The sequence below is a fragment of the Cyphomyrmex costatus genome, unplaced genomic scaffold (assembly GCF_001594065.2).
Source record: "Cyphomyrmex costatus isolate MS0001 unplaced genomic scaffold, Ccosl1.0 scaffold374, whole genome shotgun sequence".
In the NCBI taxonomy this organism is placed as follows: domain Eukaryota; kingdom Metazoa; phylum Arthropoda; class Insecta; order Hymenoptera; family Formicidae; genus Cyphomyrmex; species Cyphomyrmex costatus.
In genome coordinates, this window is record NW_017277928.1 from 738,258 (window position 1) to 753,701 (window position 15,444).

General features: G+C 37.6%; 1 protein-coding gene across 1 annotated transcript in view; it reads left to right on the plus strand.

Annotated features, from left to right (window-relative positions):
- LOC108776682 (Smg6 nonsense mediated mRNA decay factor) overlaps positions 1 to 15,444 on the plus strand; it is a 91,507-nt gene that overhangs the window by 34,200 nt on the left and 41,863 nt on the right. The window lies entirely within an intron of this gene.

Below are 15,444 nucleotides of genomic sequence, written 5' to 3' on the forward strand. Positions count from 1 at the left end.
GTAAAATTAGATGGATTTAAAATAGACCTTCGAGACAATATTCTTTAAATATTGATTATAAATAAATTAATACGTTTGAAGTAATACATAGGTTACAGCGCACTGAAGAAAATTCAGCGTCTGGTAATAGTTACCAAATGTCGAATAAAATAATTCTATTTCAATATTTGGTTAAATATAACTATTATAAATAATTTTACTTTTTAAAATATTTAGTAGGTATTACAAAATTTAATAATATTATCAACTATGGTAATACACTTACATAAATATTTAGAAAATAAAATTATTTTTTGTTATATTATCCAAACTTTTAATTGGAATTATTTCATTCAACATTTGGTAGCTATTGTCAGATTCTTTTTTCAGTGCAGGATAAATTGGATAGCGGGGCATTTTGAATAAAGTTTGGCGCATACTTGTTATGGAAAACACTGCCAAAAATGTAAGGTGTGGTTTCATGAACATTGTGTTGGAATGCCGGAACTGAAGGAGAGACGTAATTTATTTGCTGTTGCTGTTGCTAGAATATTGTTCTAATTTCAAGTTTTTATATTTAAACATTTGGTTTTATTTTTTTCCCAAGAAAAGTTTCAAGTCTTGTTTTGAACTATTGGCTTCTTTACATGTATATTGTTTCAAATAAAAAATAGTTTGGATATATTAATCATTATGTTCTAAATTCGCCATCTTATGTTTGATTGAATATATTAATACACAACCCCCCTCAATTTGTTATAAAATTAAAAAAATTTCTATTAATCTATCCAAATTATAATAAAGGAACTTCGACAGACGATTTATGTTTTGATTGATGTCAGACAAGTAGTCTGCCTAATTTGCTCGAATTTCTTGCTCCTCTGCTATACGCAATCGTTACGTCCTTCACGCGGCATTAAACGACATGAAAGAAATAGCTTGAACGAATTACCGGGACGAATGGGATGCGACAGTCGATTGTGTTTCACATTAAGTGTGCAATGGTTAGTGCAAAAGGACGGTCGTGAGCGTTTGTCTACATAGTCCACATTTTTGTTCTTTTCCGTTTTTTTATATTCTCCCTTTATGTTATCCATACTATCGGTACGTGAATCGATTTCCGATCGGACGACTTCCACTCGCACGAACGATAAACTATTCTCGCGTAAGATCGCGGCGTCATGAATTATTCTCTTGAATGACTACCGAAGTCGAGCAGATTTCAGGGACGACCTCGTCGTCTCGTTGAAAGGGGATTGAAGGACACAGGACACAAGGGTGACGGATGAGATCGTTCTGCTGTACAAAACTCGTAAATACTCATGGGAATTGATAATATCTGCTATCTATATCACCTGATGTTCGCATTTTGTTTAGTGCTTGAACGTTACAATCTTTATATTTTTTATATTGTAATTTTTAAAATTATTTGAATAAAAAATATCCTTTAATTTTGTTCGCTAATATCAGAATAGATATTGTTTCGTTAATTTTTTTTACTTATGCAAGTTACTAAAATAATCTATTGATTATTTGTTACCGATAAATAACATTTATTTGATTTGAAAAGGGAAATATAAGATCATACTCTCTTTTGATTTCTTTACGTCACAAGTCTTTACTTCGATACCGATAAATTTCTATCGGCTGATACACATATTGGGAGCTTATACTTTGACTGCCATGCATCTTTGATATTTATATTTCTATTATCAGGGGTTTCGTTCGAACTCTCTTTCATTAGTTCTTAATCTAAGATGCTTACATTAATTTTTCCACTTCTTTTTATCTACTTTAAAATTTTCATGGTATACTTATGCCTCTTTCAACTAATGTAGATTAACTTTAATCTCGGTTCAACTTACTCTTTATCTTTTTTTAATTCTTAAAACAAGAAAAAGATGATGAGTTAGTTGAACCGAGATTAAAGTTAAACTTTATTGATAGAAACAGGCATTAGAGATCTTTTGTGATACACCGGTTAAAAAATCCTGTATAACTTTAGATAACTATGTTACGCAATCACTTCTTCACTATCACTTCTTAATTTTGCGATGTTCTCGATAGAGAAGGAGTTCAGTGGCTTATGACATCTTCTGGCAAATATTATCAAAGGATATCGTTATTATTGTCATCGTCGTCGCAATGTTGTAATGGATGGGCGCGGTTACGGGCCAAGAAGAGGAGTCGTCAGTCGTTGTGGTCGATGCGACTGCCGCCATACAGTCAAGATGAAACAGATAAAAAGAGAGGATATCCCTCGGGCGGTCGTCCTTGCCCTCGCTGCTCGGCCCACGTCAAGGCCATCTTGCTTCGGGCGCAATGCACCCGCCGCTGCTGCTGCACTTTCCCCATCTCTCTCTCTCTTCGGCTTTGGGCTCATCTAATGTACCATGCGTCGTCGCTCCACTTCAGCTACCCTGTGCTGCGGAGGTTGTATACAGGACTCGGCTGTTTCTCTCTCGCTCTTTATCGGTTTCTGCTGCTCAATTCACGGACATACAAGTTACACAGTTACAACCATCTCTATCCCTCTCTTTATCCGCCTTCCGTGCTACCCGCGTGTCCAACGTCCTGTGACTCTTTTTCGCCTTTGAGCTCCCTCGCAAGTCCGAGCTATCGTCGCCGATCGGCGCGAACTGCACCTCTCTTTTCTTTTCTTATCCCGTTAACCCTCGCCCTCTTCTTTATCCTTCTTCACCCGCTCCTCTCGTTTTGTCGCTATAAATATCCATCAAGGCGTTATTTTTAACTCGGCGCCTTATCGACGTATGCTCACGTCTCGGGCAGCGATGAAAGTCAAGTCAAACGAATGTAAATTCGCGAGATTTATATCGAATCATTGTCAATCTCTCTCTTTCTCTCTCTCTCTCTCTCTCTCTCTCTCTGATGTCACCTAACTTGATGGATTTTTAATTTATCGTCAACTATCCTCTAATTTAATATATAAACAATCTTTTGGTAAACACTCCAATATTGCGACAATTTTCTATGCAAATTTTATTTTTATCTCCTTAAATCATGGAGAACCTTATTGACTACCAGAGCAATTTAAATGAACGATAAATCATTCTTATGTAAATGTGATAATATCGTAAAAGTACCGTATGTATTTGAAAGGTAATGTTAAAATATTAAAATTCTAAAGATCTGTAGAGTTATGCAGAGGGACAAAATTAAACCTTTTCTTATTTCAGACGGTAAATCTAGCCATATTTTGATGCCGATATCAGTGCACGACTTTTGTGATTTTGTGATCCTCTTGGGAGCCATCGATGTCTTTTGAACTTTTATGTTGTTTGAGTTGGGATCGGTCGGCATTTCTCTCGCGCCCCGCATTGCCTCCGCTTCTCGTGCGATCGTCTCTTTCTACATATTTCTCGCCATCGCTTCTGTCTCCCTCCGGCAGTTTCGCCGCTTTTTCTGCCTTCTCTTCCCGCAATGTTCTCTGGAGCATGACGCCGGCCGTTGATTAGACCTTCTCCTCGCTCTCTTCTACCCTCCTCTGTTTCCAGTCAACCCCTCCTTGCTTACCTTCCGCGCTTCTGCCTCGCTCCTTTTTATCGTGACTGCGTGACCTTGCCAAGGTCGGGTGAACGAACAGCAGTAGCTGCAGCGGAGGTGACGTTGACGTTGCCAGCGTTAGATCGCAACACTCCAACAATGAAATAATAGTCTATACATTATATATATACATATATAAGATGTTTCTCACGCAGTATGTACGTAGCTATGAATTATCTTATGGTTATACCACAATTTAATTACCGATTTGGTTTACTGAGATTTTTCCTAACAAAAAACACATTCAAGAAATTGCTAATTTTTTTATACTCTTTCGCAAAATTCAACAATCGTCCAAGTTCCATGAATCCAACAACTTTTCTTCACAACGCGCAGCAACACAATCTTGGAAATTGAAATACCACGTAAAGCAAGTTACGGTGATAAAGCGAGCGTTCGCCAAAGGTTGGTCGTGTTCCATTCGTCTCGACAGTTTATTGGCCTCGAATCAAAAGTCAGTTCAGCCTGACTCTCTGTTCATTTCCTGCCCTTCTAATCACGCGCGTGGTCTCGCGACCGCTCGGGACGAGATTGCCTAACGAGTGCGGCGATTCCGTGCTTTCGTTCCTTCGTTAAGCCGACAAATTGACGATCGTTCCGCAGGTAGCGTTGCGACTAATTCGGTCCGGCTATTAAAACTCGCTTCCTCCGCTTGATTGCATATCACGAAACATATCACGACGCCAAGTAATAATTGCGCCGAAGAAAACCTTGTGCGCTTCGTTAATACCGTTTCGTAAGCGCACACCTCCTTTTTATTCTTATTGCCAAGATAGAGCTTCACAGTAACGTTAATGATATCGATATGACGGTAGATAATCAAGCTTATTGTTGCGTGCTTGTGGCGCGATCTGAATTCTTAATTTACCGAATGTCATTGCTTTTCAACTTTTAAGCATGTCTCGTGTGTTCTGATGATACCTAATTGCTATATTCCTTTTTGTATATTCTAATATTGAAAGAGAGTAATTAATTATTTATTTGAAGTATCAAAAACTGGGTTGATCAATACGCTTCAAATTAGTAATTAATTATTATCTTTTAGTAATAAATTGGTCATAGTATTATATTTTTATAAAGGATCTTATTTTCTACAATCTTTGTTGTTGTTTCATTGGAAAAGTATTAAACATTCTTGATTTGTATCGATTTGCATATTTTTTAATTTTTGTTTTTTTTTTTTTTAAGATAATTTATATTTACCATGTATATATCAAAAATTGTTCAGGTAGAATTTCATAAATTACTTTTTATTTTTCTGTAATTCTAAGAACAGTAAATAAAAAAATAAACAGTAAATAAAATCGAGATTAAAGTTTATCTACATTGGTAGAAATGGATGTTAATCATAACGCATAAAATTTTCGTGAGCATTTAATAGAGTCTTCAATAATTGATTCTTGTTATGATTCTTGTTATGAACATACTTTTTCTCGACGATTAACGAAAGCTGATACGTCAGAATAAGCGTGATTTACACAAGAAACTACTTATTGAACGTACAGATTCTTGTCTATGTAAATAAGGTTTGAATATTTGAAACGTTAACGTACGCGACACGACGATGAGAAACCGACTAACAGGTCGATTAATCAATTAACTAGTAGCGCGCGTAGTCCTCTCGTTTATAACAGGAATGAGATGACGGTTTTGCGACGGCGCCGGATAAACGACAATTTGCAAATTAATAGTGCTGTCATTAATCGATCACAGCGCAAAACGTGAATGTCGTCTGGCAATCAATGCCTCGCCTTCTTCGTGGTCGACGCGCGCGGAATAACGATCTTAGAAAAATGCCTACCGAGATTCCGTACGAAGAAGAATGTTGTAGAAACGTGTGGCGTTTATACAAGATCAACTTTCCCGAGACGATCTACCCTACCTCTATCTATTAACACACTGCCGATTGATTGTGCGAATCGTCATTTAACGATGGAACTTTATCTTCTAAATTCTTTCAACTAGAATCTCACTTTAAAGAGTGAAAATTGAGCCAGTCTTGAAAAAGAGTTTAATTTAAAAGTCTTTAAGAGTGAAATTTCACTCTTCAGAGTTTAATTCTGAGAGTTGTTTTTACAAAGATTTTTCATCAAATATCCCGAATTGCAGTCTTAATAAAGAATTCTTATACGTTTTTGAGGAAAACAATGCAATACAAGTAAAATTATTCTGCTGTTTCGTATATATATTTTGGACATTTGTTTAGTATTTGAATATTCTCGTGACGCGATTTGCGTCGGAAATCGAATTCATCAGGTCTCTTCCGTATTTTGGTTTTTTCGTAGGTTTTATTTCGAAGTTTATAGTTTTGTAGATTTAAATTTAGTCGGTGCAAGATTTCTCGCGAGTCAAACAACTACGCCGTGCGTATCGACGACGCAATAAACGCGAACTCGGAGAAAGACGCGTTTACTTTTGTATTTGCATGAACACTTATACCTTCGGACGAGCGGCCTTTTGTGAAGCGGTCGTTTATGACCGTTAATACATAATTTCCTGCGAAGAATCGCACAATAGCTGTAGATACGTGTTGCGCTGTGCTAACGCGTTGTGCCAAGTTGTATCGAGATTCTTTCGATGCTTTTTGATGTTCAAAATTATTTGAATGATTATAACACTGCGATACCTCTAGCTAACAAAGTCGTTTTAATCTAAAGATACATACCTATATTAGTGAATTTGTCATTGTCATAACATTGCATACAAAGTATACTTATGTGGTTCCTCGCTTAACCTGATGACAATATAAAAATTGTTCTTCAAGCTGTACAGAAAGAACAATATTAAAAAATTTAATTGTATACAGATCTAAAAAACTTTTGTTGGATTATGAAAATAATTATATAGGAATCTCAAGCACGATGAGATTGATAAGCATCGCTGTAAAAAGTTTTGACATTCAATTAGTTTGAGCGGCTTACGGAATTATTTTGATAGCCCAACAAATTTTAGATATGTCTCTATCTATTATTAGTTAAGAACCATCCTTTCCTCGAATTAGTCATTAAATTAATAGTTTTATAGAGGTAACTTTAAAAATTATCTATTTAGTGATTGGAAACTGTAGAAAAATACAGTTTTTACTTTATCATCGGTTTAAATCTAACAATAAATTAACCAGAAAATGAAAACCCGTGTCTTATTAAAGATTTTTTTCAAAAACAATTTAAGTCAGAAAAAAATGGCAAATTATTAATTTTTTTTGCAAATTTAAATAATTACTAATAACGAATATAGAATATAGCTTTTTTATGTTGTTATAAAAGATTATTTTCTTTTTTGTAGAATAATTCAACGTCAATTTACGGAGATATGCATTTGTAGATTCGTTGTGATTGTTTTTATGTTTCTTCCGATGAACGACATACTCACGAATCACTGCTATAAGCGTAACAAATAGCGCACGTAGATTGTGGATCTGTTCGTAAATTGTTGTTGGGGTGGTCGCGGCTTCCCATCTGCACGGAAGTCTCGCAGCGCAGTCTCTCATCACCACGACCGTTCGTGCAGAAATCGCGAGAATTGAATAGCTCGTCTCTCTCGAGAACGTTGAGTAGAGAAGAGATCCTCGACTTTCCAAACCGCGGTGGTCTCACTCTTATGCATTTCCGACGTCCTGCGGGAATGCTTTACTTTAATAATCACGATAGCTACATATTTTTCCGCTGTAATGCAATAAAAGCTTGTTATATTATGCAATTTGCTTTAAGCAATCCGCGCGACGATATGGCAATAAAAGGCTTATAAATCTAGTTTTACGACTTTGGATCGGCTCGTTAATCACGTGTAGTAACACAATCATTATTTTATCGAAGAATAATTTTCCGCGATGCATAGCCAAGCACATCTCTAGATTATGTTGCCTAATTTACATACTATCAGTATATAGAAAGCGTAAACCGTTGATCTAATCCATCGCGTATGCATATTAGAAATTGAAATAGGAAGACTACAATAAAGAAAACGAAGATACGGTAAGAGGGAAAGATTAGGTTCGCGTGCTGTCGTAGCGTGATGCAAAATCGTCGACTATCTTTCCACCGCTTTTTGTCGCCGTTAAACTCATCCCAAGGAACTGTAATTAGTTGAAATGGGATTGTTCGCGACACGACATCATGTCATCCGATGATTTCCCACCGCGACGCGTCGTAACTATCTCATTCGTGCTTCCAAGATTTTTGCTCGCTTTTTCTGCGCCGTCTTTTTCCGCGAACGCGCCGCGAGCGAGCCCAATTACGTGCCTATTCAGTGACTGTATCCATCTAGCTGCGGCTGACGCGAGAAGAATGAGTCAGACAAAAATCTCTAGTCGACTGCCTGGGTGGAAGGTGTGGCGGATGACAAAAGGTCGCGCGTCTCAAGCCGACCCATCTTTCCTCCCTTTTGAACTCCGTTTCTCTGGACTTCTCTCTCTCTCTCTATCTCTCTCTCTCTCTCTCCTAATCCCTGCCGATCTGCTGAGTGGAATAGACAGGACGGAATCATGTCGGCGACCTCGCAAGGTCTCGCCAAGGTCGAACGTTGAGCTCCCGAGTGAGTGAGCGCGAGCCGCCAGCTTTCTCGAGAGATGCTGATCTCTCCACCGGCATGATCACCAGCGCCACTAACATCCCACTGCCACTGTTACTGTTCGGCACGTCAACATCGTGACTCATTTGGGGACGAATGGAAACGCTATACGTCACACACGACTGTCCTTTGTATTGCGACGCGAAGATTCGATCAGGGATTTGGTTATTACTCACATATACACACATCTGGACGTCTTTTAACAGTAGTAAAATAAAAGACGGCGATGGAGACGAACGATTAGTCTAGATGACGTCTTGGAGACGCCTAAGCTGCTGGTTAGACTACTAGTTTTTATCCTAAATACCTATGAAATTCTAGTAGATTTTCTGAAAATCCATTGTGGTGTAAAACCTAAACAATCTATAATTTGCGATCAAATTCAAAAGATAAAATTTTACTTATATTCTCTTTTCCGAATTTGGTCATGAATTCAAAAAGTAACAAACAGTAAATGTATATTTTTATCTATTTAAATTGTTATCTTTTTTATTTAAATATGCAATAGATAGATATGTATTTGCTTCATATTTTTTAATTCTGTTTTTAATCTAGAATGCTTATTTGGCCATGATTAAAATAATGTAAGTGACTTTCTGAGCTCAATAAAACGTAATAAATAAATACAATAAATGAAAATATATTTTATAGAATATTTAAGTATCTCAAAGACTGCTTTAAAAAGTATAAATAATACAAAAAATATTCTTTTTTATTAATATTTTTGTGTATACATATTCGTCGAAGTATTTTGTGAAAGAAATGGTTAATAGAGCACAAACAACTTATGCTCATTAGGAAGATGACGGTTTCACGGTCGTGACGTGCAGAATTTTGGGAGATCGTCTCCTTTCAAAACTCCCAATATTCGGGCGACGATCACGCACATTCATTGACACACAAGGTCATTGGCCTGAAACGATCGTTTCTTGCGAAATTTATCTCATCGCCATCTGATTTAGTGATACCAAGAAGTGTACGGGATGGGATCGGGAATACGGATATCGTAATCGAGTGGTCGACTGGCCAGTGTCGCGCGGCGCCGTTTTATTAAATCTCGGATTTGCGGCGCAGTAAGACGCGGAGCAACGAGTAAACCAGTTTACGATAACTTAACAGGCTTACGTATGTACGAGCAATGTGCCCTTCCTGCCTCCCGTTTCTAGCCGCCTAGCTCTTCTCACATACCAAACGTTTTCCTTATCGATTGAAAAATGATCAAGGACGTCGCGTATCTCTTCTCGCCGAGTATATACTGGCATGTGCTCGCACAGTGCGTGCTTATCTCGGGGTCTCATAGTTCGTTCACACGGCGACGGAGTTGGCGGCGGCGACGACGAGGCCTCCTGTAACGTGTTCTTGGCGCCAGGCGCCTGCCAGTGATTCCTTCTGCGGCGATGGCAGCTCTTCGCGTGCACGAACTGAGAAACGATCCCGTCTGCATCATCACAAAATTTCTCACATGCGATGGAACATTCGCTTGTTTTTTTCCTTTAGCTCGTTTAGTTGTCAATTTCTCGGACAATCTCCGTTTGACACTCTATTATTACAAGGACCTCTTATAAATCTATAATGAATGAGAAGGGAGCTAAATGTAATTTTTCTTTAAAAATTCGAACGAAACGAGAGTCTTAACAATCTTGAATCAGTAAAAAAAAGAAAGATGAGATAAACCGAACGATCCCGTATAACTATACGTGTAAAAGATTTCGATCAAAAGAGGCGCATTCGGATCGCCGGAAATTACGTTAAAAGTTAATGAACGCAATAATGCAGCCGCAGGCAATGAAAGGGTTAAAGTCGTTGAACCGTTGCCGCGAGGTATGCACTATGTTAATAGTATGGTAATGTGACACGAGCGGGATATTACTGCTGGAAAATGCGCGCGCACGGGCGCACGCGAGTGTACCGATAAAATGACTAATAAAATGACGATTACGCCGGGCCCGGCCTAATGAGGAGAACCCATTAATCTACTGGCGTGATTAGCGCATGTAAACGGCGCGCGCGCGCGAAGGTCGACGGCGAGAATTCACCTATGCCCGATTATTTACGGGCGCGCTCGTACCTCATCGTCTTTACCTCCGGGCGGTCCGCGCACGTCGTTCGAAAGGCATTACCACGGGGTCGTCGGTACTAAATTCATTGCGCAATGTTGTATCTTTGTATCACGTCGCGACGACCCGTTCGAATCTTGAACTATACTTGGGGATAAAAAGACGTACGTCGAAATAGCGAGAGGAATTCGAACACTTTAGTCTTGCGAAGCATTACTTTTTCATTTTATCGCCAAAGTAATTATGAGCGTGAAAGCTGCGCGTTACAGGATCTTTAATCGATTCACATGATTGGGTTATTATTCGTGTTCTGCGTTATTTCTTTTTGTTGGAGCACTTGGTTAAATAAAGCTCTCTACTCTTTGATTTTTTTACATAATTTTATAAATAGTTTCTGAAGATATACTAGAGTATATATAAAAGTTACTTAATAATTTTTATATATTTGCAAAAGTGAGAAAAATTAATCCGAGATAAGAGCGACCTATTATGTACGTGTAGTAAAGGATCGAAAAATTATGTGTACTAAGGATTAACGTCGACATCAAGCGACATTATTTTTGTGAAAAAATATTTTTTTTTTTACTTAATTGGTACAATATCGTAGAAGTTACACTCGGTATCGTGTGAACTTCGTAATATCTCTATATAATAGCCGTTAACGACCTAAGGATACAACTCGCGATAAATGCGGGTAAAACGCAGTAGCGGGGATTGAAACGTTAAACCGCAAAACGAGCGCGCTGTTACACGCGTTCGTATCCGCGTGCGAGCGGGCGTGTTGCGCCATGCTGCTTAAATAATACGTAAAACACTCAGCCGAGATATTCGCGGCCATTAAAATCATCCTACACTTCGCGCGGATCTTGTTGCTCTCCGTAACTACATTTAACGATACATTACGCTCTCCCGCCGGCCATTAAGACGTGATTATCCTTAAACAATAGCTCTCTCATATTCCCCTTAGTCGTTATTAGAGGGAATGGGGCGGTAACCGAATTAACGAGTGCGTGCGTTCTCCATGTACGCATACCACGGATTTGCCGGGCTCGAAAAAAACGCGTTTATTCGTCAAAGACAACGGTATCGTCGATACTGCCGTCAAGCAATCGGTTATTACCATCCTTACCGTTAACTACTTAACGACTGAAAACTATCAAAACATTGACGAGAGAAAAAACGATCGTTTTCGAATGCCTGAAGAGATAAAAACGTAAAAACGGCCACTAAAAACGTAACAAGTCTCTCTCTACAAAAGGAAATTGGTGAATGCGTAATGGGGAAAGGAGGCGTTTAAATATAAATTGCGCAATATTATACGTCCAAAGTATATCTTTTTTTATTTTTCTGCTGAGAGTACAGCGTTACGTAAATATACGAAATTAGCTCGTAAAAAATTGAGGTTCTTCAAAACGAAGAACAGGAGGACCACGTAAACAACACTTTTTGAGAGTTCATAAATTATGGATTCGGTGAATTTTTGGGTAAACAAGTGTACGTAATAAAGTTTCTATTTCATTTAAATTTAAAGAGGAATATTTCGTGAAAACGCAATATCTCGATGGCGTGCCGCGAATCTATTGAATTAGAAGCACGGTGTCTGGCTAGAATCGTTAATAATCGAATTATCTACGTGCAGCTTACTAACTTGATTCCGTCCGTTTTCGCGGTGTTAATATCGGCACGGGAAACAGGAAGATCGAACATACCCACCGGCTTCTCATTAAAAGCGCTTCTCGCTTCGCGCGAGATCTCGTCGCATTTACTTCATTAGTTAAAGATCTCGATAAGAGAAAACGTGCGCACCTTTTATGAAGTTCGTTGGCCTTGCGACATTCGTGTGGAGCATTGCTGTGGAACTCACAGAGAAAAATTTTTAGTATTTGTGACTATAATTACGTGTTACTATATATAATTATGGTAATTATAGTCAATTTACTCGTGTATATATTTCGGACAAAAAATTGTCATTTGCTACTCGATGGTGTTGAATCGAAAATCGGTATAAATATATATTCGGTAATTTTTCTATTCGCAGTCATAGTGTATCTCCTCACAGATTAACGTTCGTAGTTAAATTGTTTTTTTTTTTCGCGCGAAAGATGAGGAAATCGTACGAGTCGACGCGAGACGATACGTCTGAGTTTCGCTAATGATCACGGTGGCAATTAGTTAAAGCCTCTCCCTGTAAATCTTCTCTAACTAATTACCTTTTACACCCCTCCCAACCCCCGATGAGTAGAAGACCACACGGGCTTTCTCGGGGGCGACCTCGCGGTTAAACGCTAATTATTATCCCTGTCCGCGATAAATTAAACTGCCAGAGTCTACCTTCAAATATGGCTGTTGTGCGTATGCACGATGCTTGATGGAGGATGGCACAGACGTGGCACGGTGCGCTACTCTCCCGCTTGTTAGATTTGTGTTAGCCTTCTATTCTGCAGAGTTAATTCGCGTCATACATACACGCGCAACGCGAAATCACGCCCTTACTATTGCGCGTGAGCGGAATGTTCGGACGTCTTTGGAGTTTGCCGCCAACTTTTACGGCGAGCGAAAAAGTAGGGACGACTACTGCATGCAAAATCCATCTGCAAATTTCCTATAGCTACTTTCCTTTTTTGGATATCTTACCGATTGGAATGTGCAAATTATTTTAGACTTTTACCACATATCTAATTTATACATTATGAACAGAGTGGCGCACGAAATGTCATATTATTTAATTTTCCAATTTTCAAGCTTTGGTAATAAATTTCAGTCCTGTATAAATTTTGTTAGAAATAAATACGTTATATGTACGTGTTATAATAAATCAAATGTATGACATTTCGTGTGTCACTCTGTGTAATTTTTGTTGTTTGTGTGCACTGTTTATTTTTTAATATTTTTACTATACTGGATCAAAAATTTGCAGGAAACAGCATTTCGTGTTTAATATTCTTGTTTAATAGAGAATTAATTACTTTTTTTTTTAGAAACAGAGAAAGAACTGAAACTCATGAAAAAAATTAATGTACTATATATAACATTTATTTTACCCATACCTTGTCAGTAATATTGAGTTTCAGATAGGTCAATACATTTTTCCGAACTATTGATGCGTTAATTCATGATTGGGGTATGTTAAGGTAGCACCTCAAATATAGTACTCAGGAGTTCTGATTAGAGTTCCCACTTCCTTTTGACGAGACGAAGAGTTCCCTATAGTTAATAACAAGAGTTTCGCTCAATAAACATTTTGTTTACATTTTTTTAAAATGGGGTCCTAACTTTTTTATCGAATTTTGAGGTGGAATAGTTCTGAGCGGCTTAATAGCTTCAATTTGCGATTGCCTAGAGTTCCTGATATGTAACTTATTTTCTTTTTTTTTTTTTTTACAAAATATGTCTTTTTCTTAAAGAATTTAACATTTATCTAATACTTTTATACTCCATTTTCAACATATTACGAGATTTCTAGACAACCTTCTTTTTCTTTATGATAAGTATCTACTCTACAGAAGACTTGTATCTACCTTGCTGTATCTATTACATTATTCGTTTTTCCGTGATAAACGCCAGTAGTTTTGATAAGTGGCATTCTTGTACGGATCCATTACACCATCGTTAGCGATGCTCATCTAATTAGCTTCGCTATAGCTCGCTAATAAAGATGCACAAAGCAGCGAGTAACGGGACTTTCACCGAAGATGCATAATATTCGTGCGAATATTCGTAGTATCCCCGAAGTAGCAACATTCGGTGGCTAAGACTGTAGAGAATGACTGCATATGTTGTATTACATATAAGTTTGGACATTGATATTTAAATGTCCGTATGTGTGTGCGTCGATTTTCGAAAATAAACATGCGATATAACGAAAACTGCATTTTCTAACACCTTTTTTTATTTATTTGATTCCATAACATTTTATTTAAGGTTGATAAAAATCATGTTTTAAACTATTTAAACGTGTAATCGACGTTTTATATTTTAAACATATCTTTATAATAATGTTTGAAACATACATAAGGTATTAAAAACATGTTGAAAAAAATCAATGTTTTGTTCTTAAAAGAAAATAATGAAAAACGTTATCTTTTTTAAATCCAGATTTTGACATTGCATTGACGAATTTTATTTATTAAATTGTTCTATTTTGCGATTCTATTTTAAAAATGAGAAGAAGTGGTTAATATTTTCTCTAGTTATATAAATTCTTTCTGATGTTTCAACTTTCAAATGTCGCGTCTGTAGAAAATTTGAGCAACATTTACAGTGAAACAGCATTTTTATCTTGATAGTAATCAATCAGACGAAGTAGGTAGTTAAACCTTATCCTCCTTTAAGATCCAGAATTAAGGAAACAATGTTCGGAGTACCCTACCATTCCTGTAAATTAAAGTGTTCTCATAGATGATATCGCATGACCTTTTCGAGAGAATTGTTTCCCTTCGCTAGGGGATCGATTCATTATATGTACAGTGAATTTCCTCCGAGGGGTACCACTTCAGGAAACGGTCTAGAAATGACTCGAAGGAAGTGGAGGTAGTGCAGCAGAAGGTTGTGCCATGACCTTCGCTCCTCTGAATCCGCCGGGAGCCCCGTCCCGTCACGTAGTTTCGATACAACGCGTAATGACAGTCCCGAAGAGAGAAGAAAACGCACGGCCGCCGATGGCGAATCCGGTCGCGACGCTGAATAGATTGCGCATCGATCAGCCATCATCATCATCACCGAAACGTGATCGCTACCGGCATTAACTTACGCGTTTTCCCTCTCCTCCAACGTAACAATCAGCACCAATTTACCGTCCGGATATTGCTGCGTATAGTGGATGCACCCTCGCATTCTTTCTCTTCCTTTCTCCGCGAGTAGTTGTTCGTAATCAATCCGAATGATCTTCAGCGACGATTCTGACGATTTCCAATGCTATTCTATGAGAGAGATGAGGTTCTTTTGAGAAACTTTCTTGCTTGAATGTGACAATTGTAAAAATTATAGGCTACGAGAATTAAATTTTTATAAGATGCACGTAAAAGAGAAATAAAGCTACGAAATAAATACAATAATTATATAAATAAAGTTATAAATCGAAAGAAAGCATACTACCTATAACTATATAAGAAATATTTGACTACAGGTATCTCTCTACCTACTTCAACTTTTAAACTTTTACGATCGATATTCGTTAAAAATCAGAAAAAGATGAAAAGTATTTAAGTTGAACCGAGATTAAGATTTACGTTGATGAAAATGAGCATTAACTTAATTTTTCATATAATTTAATAAT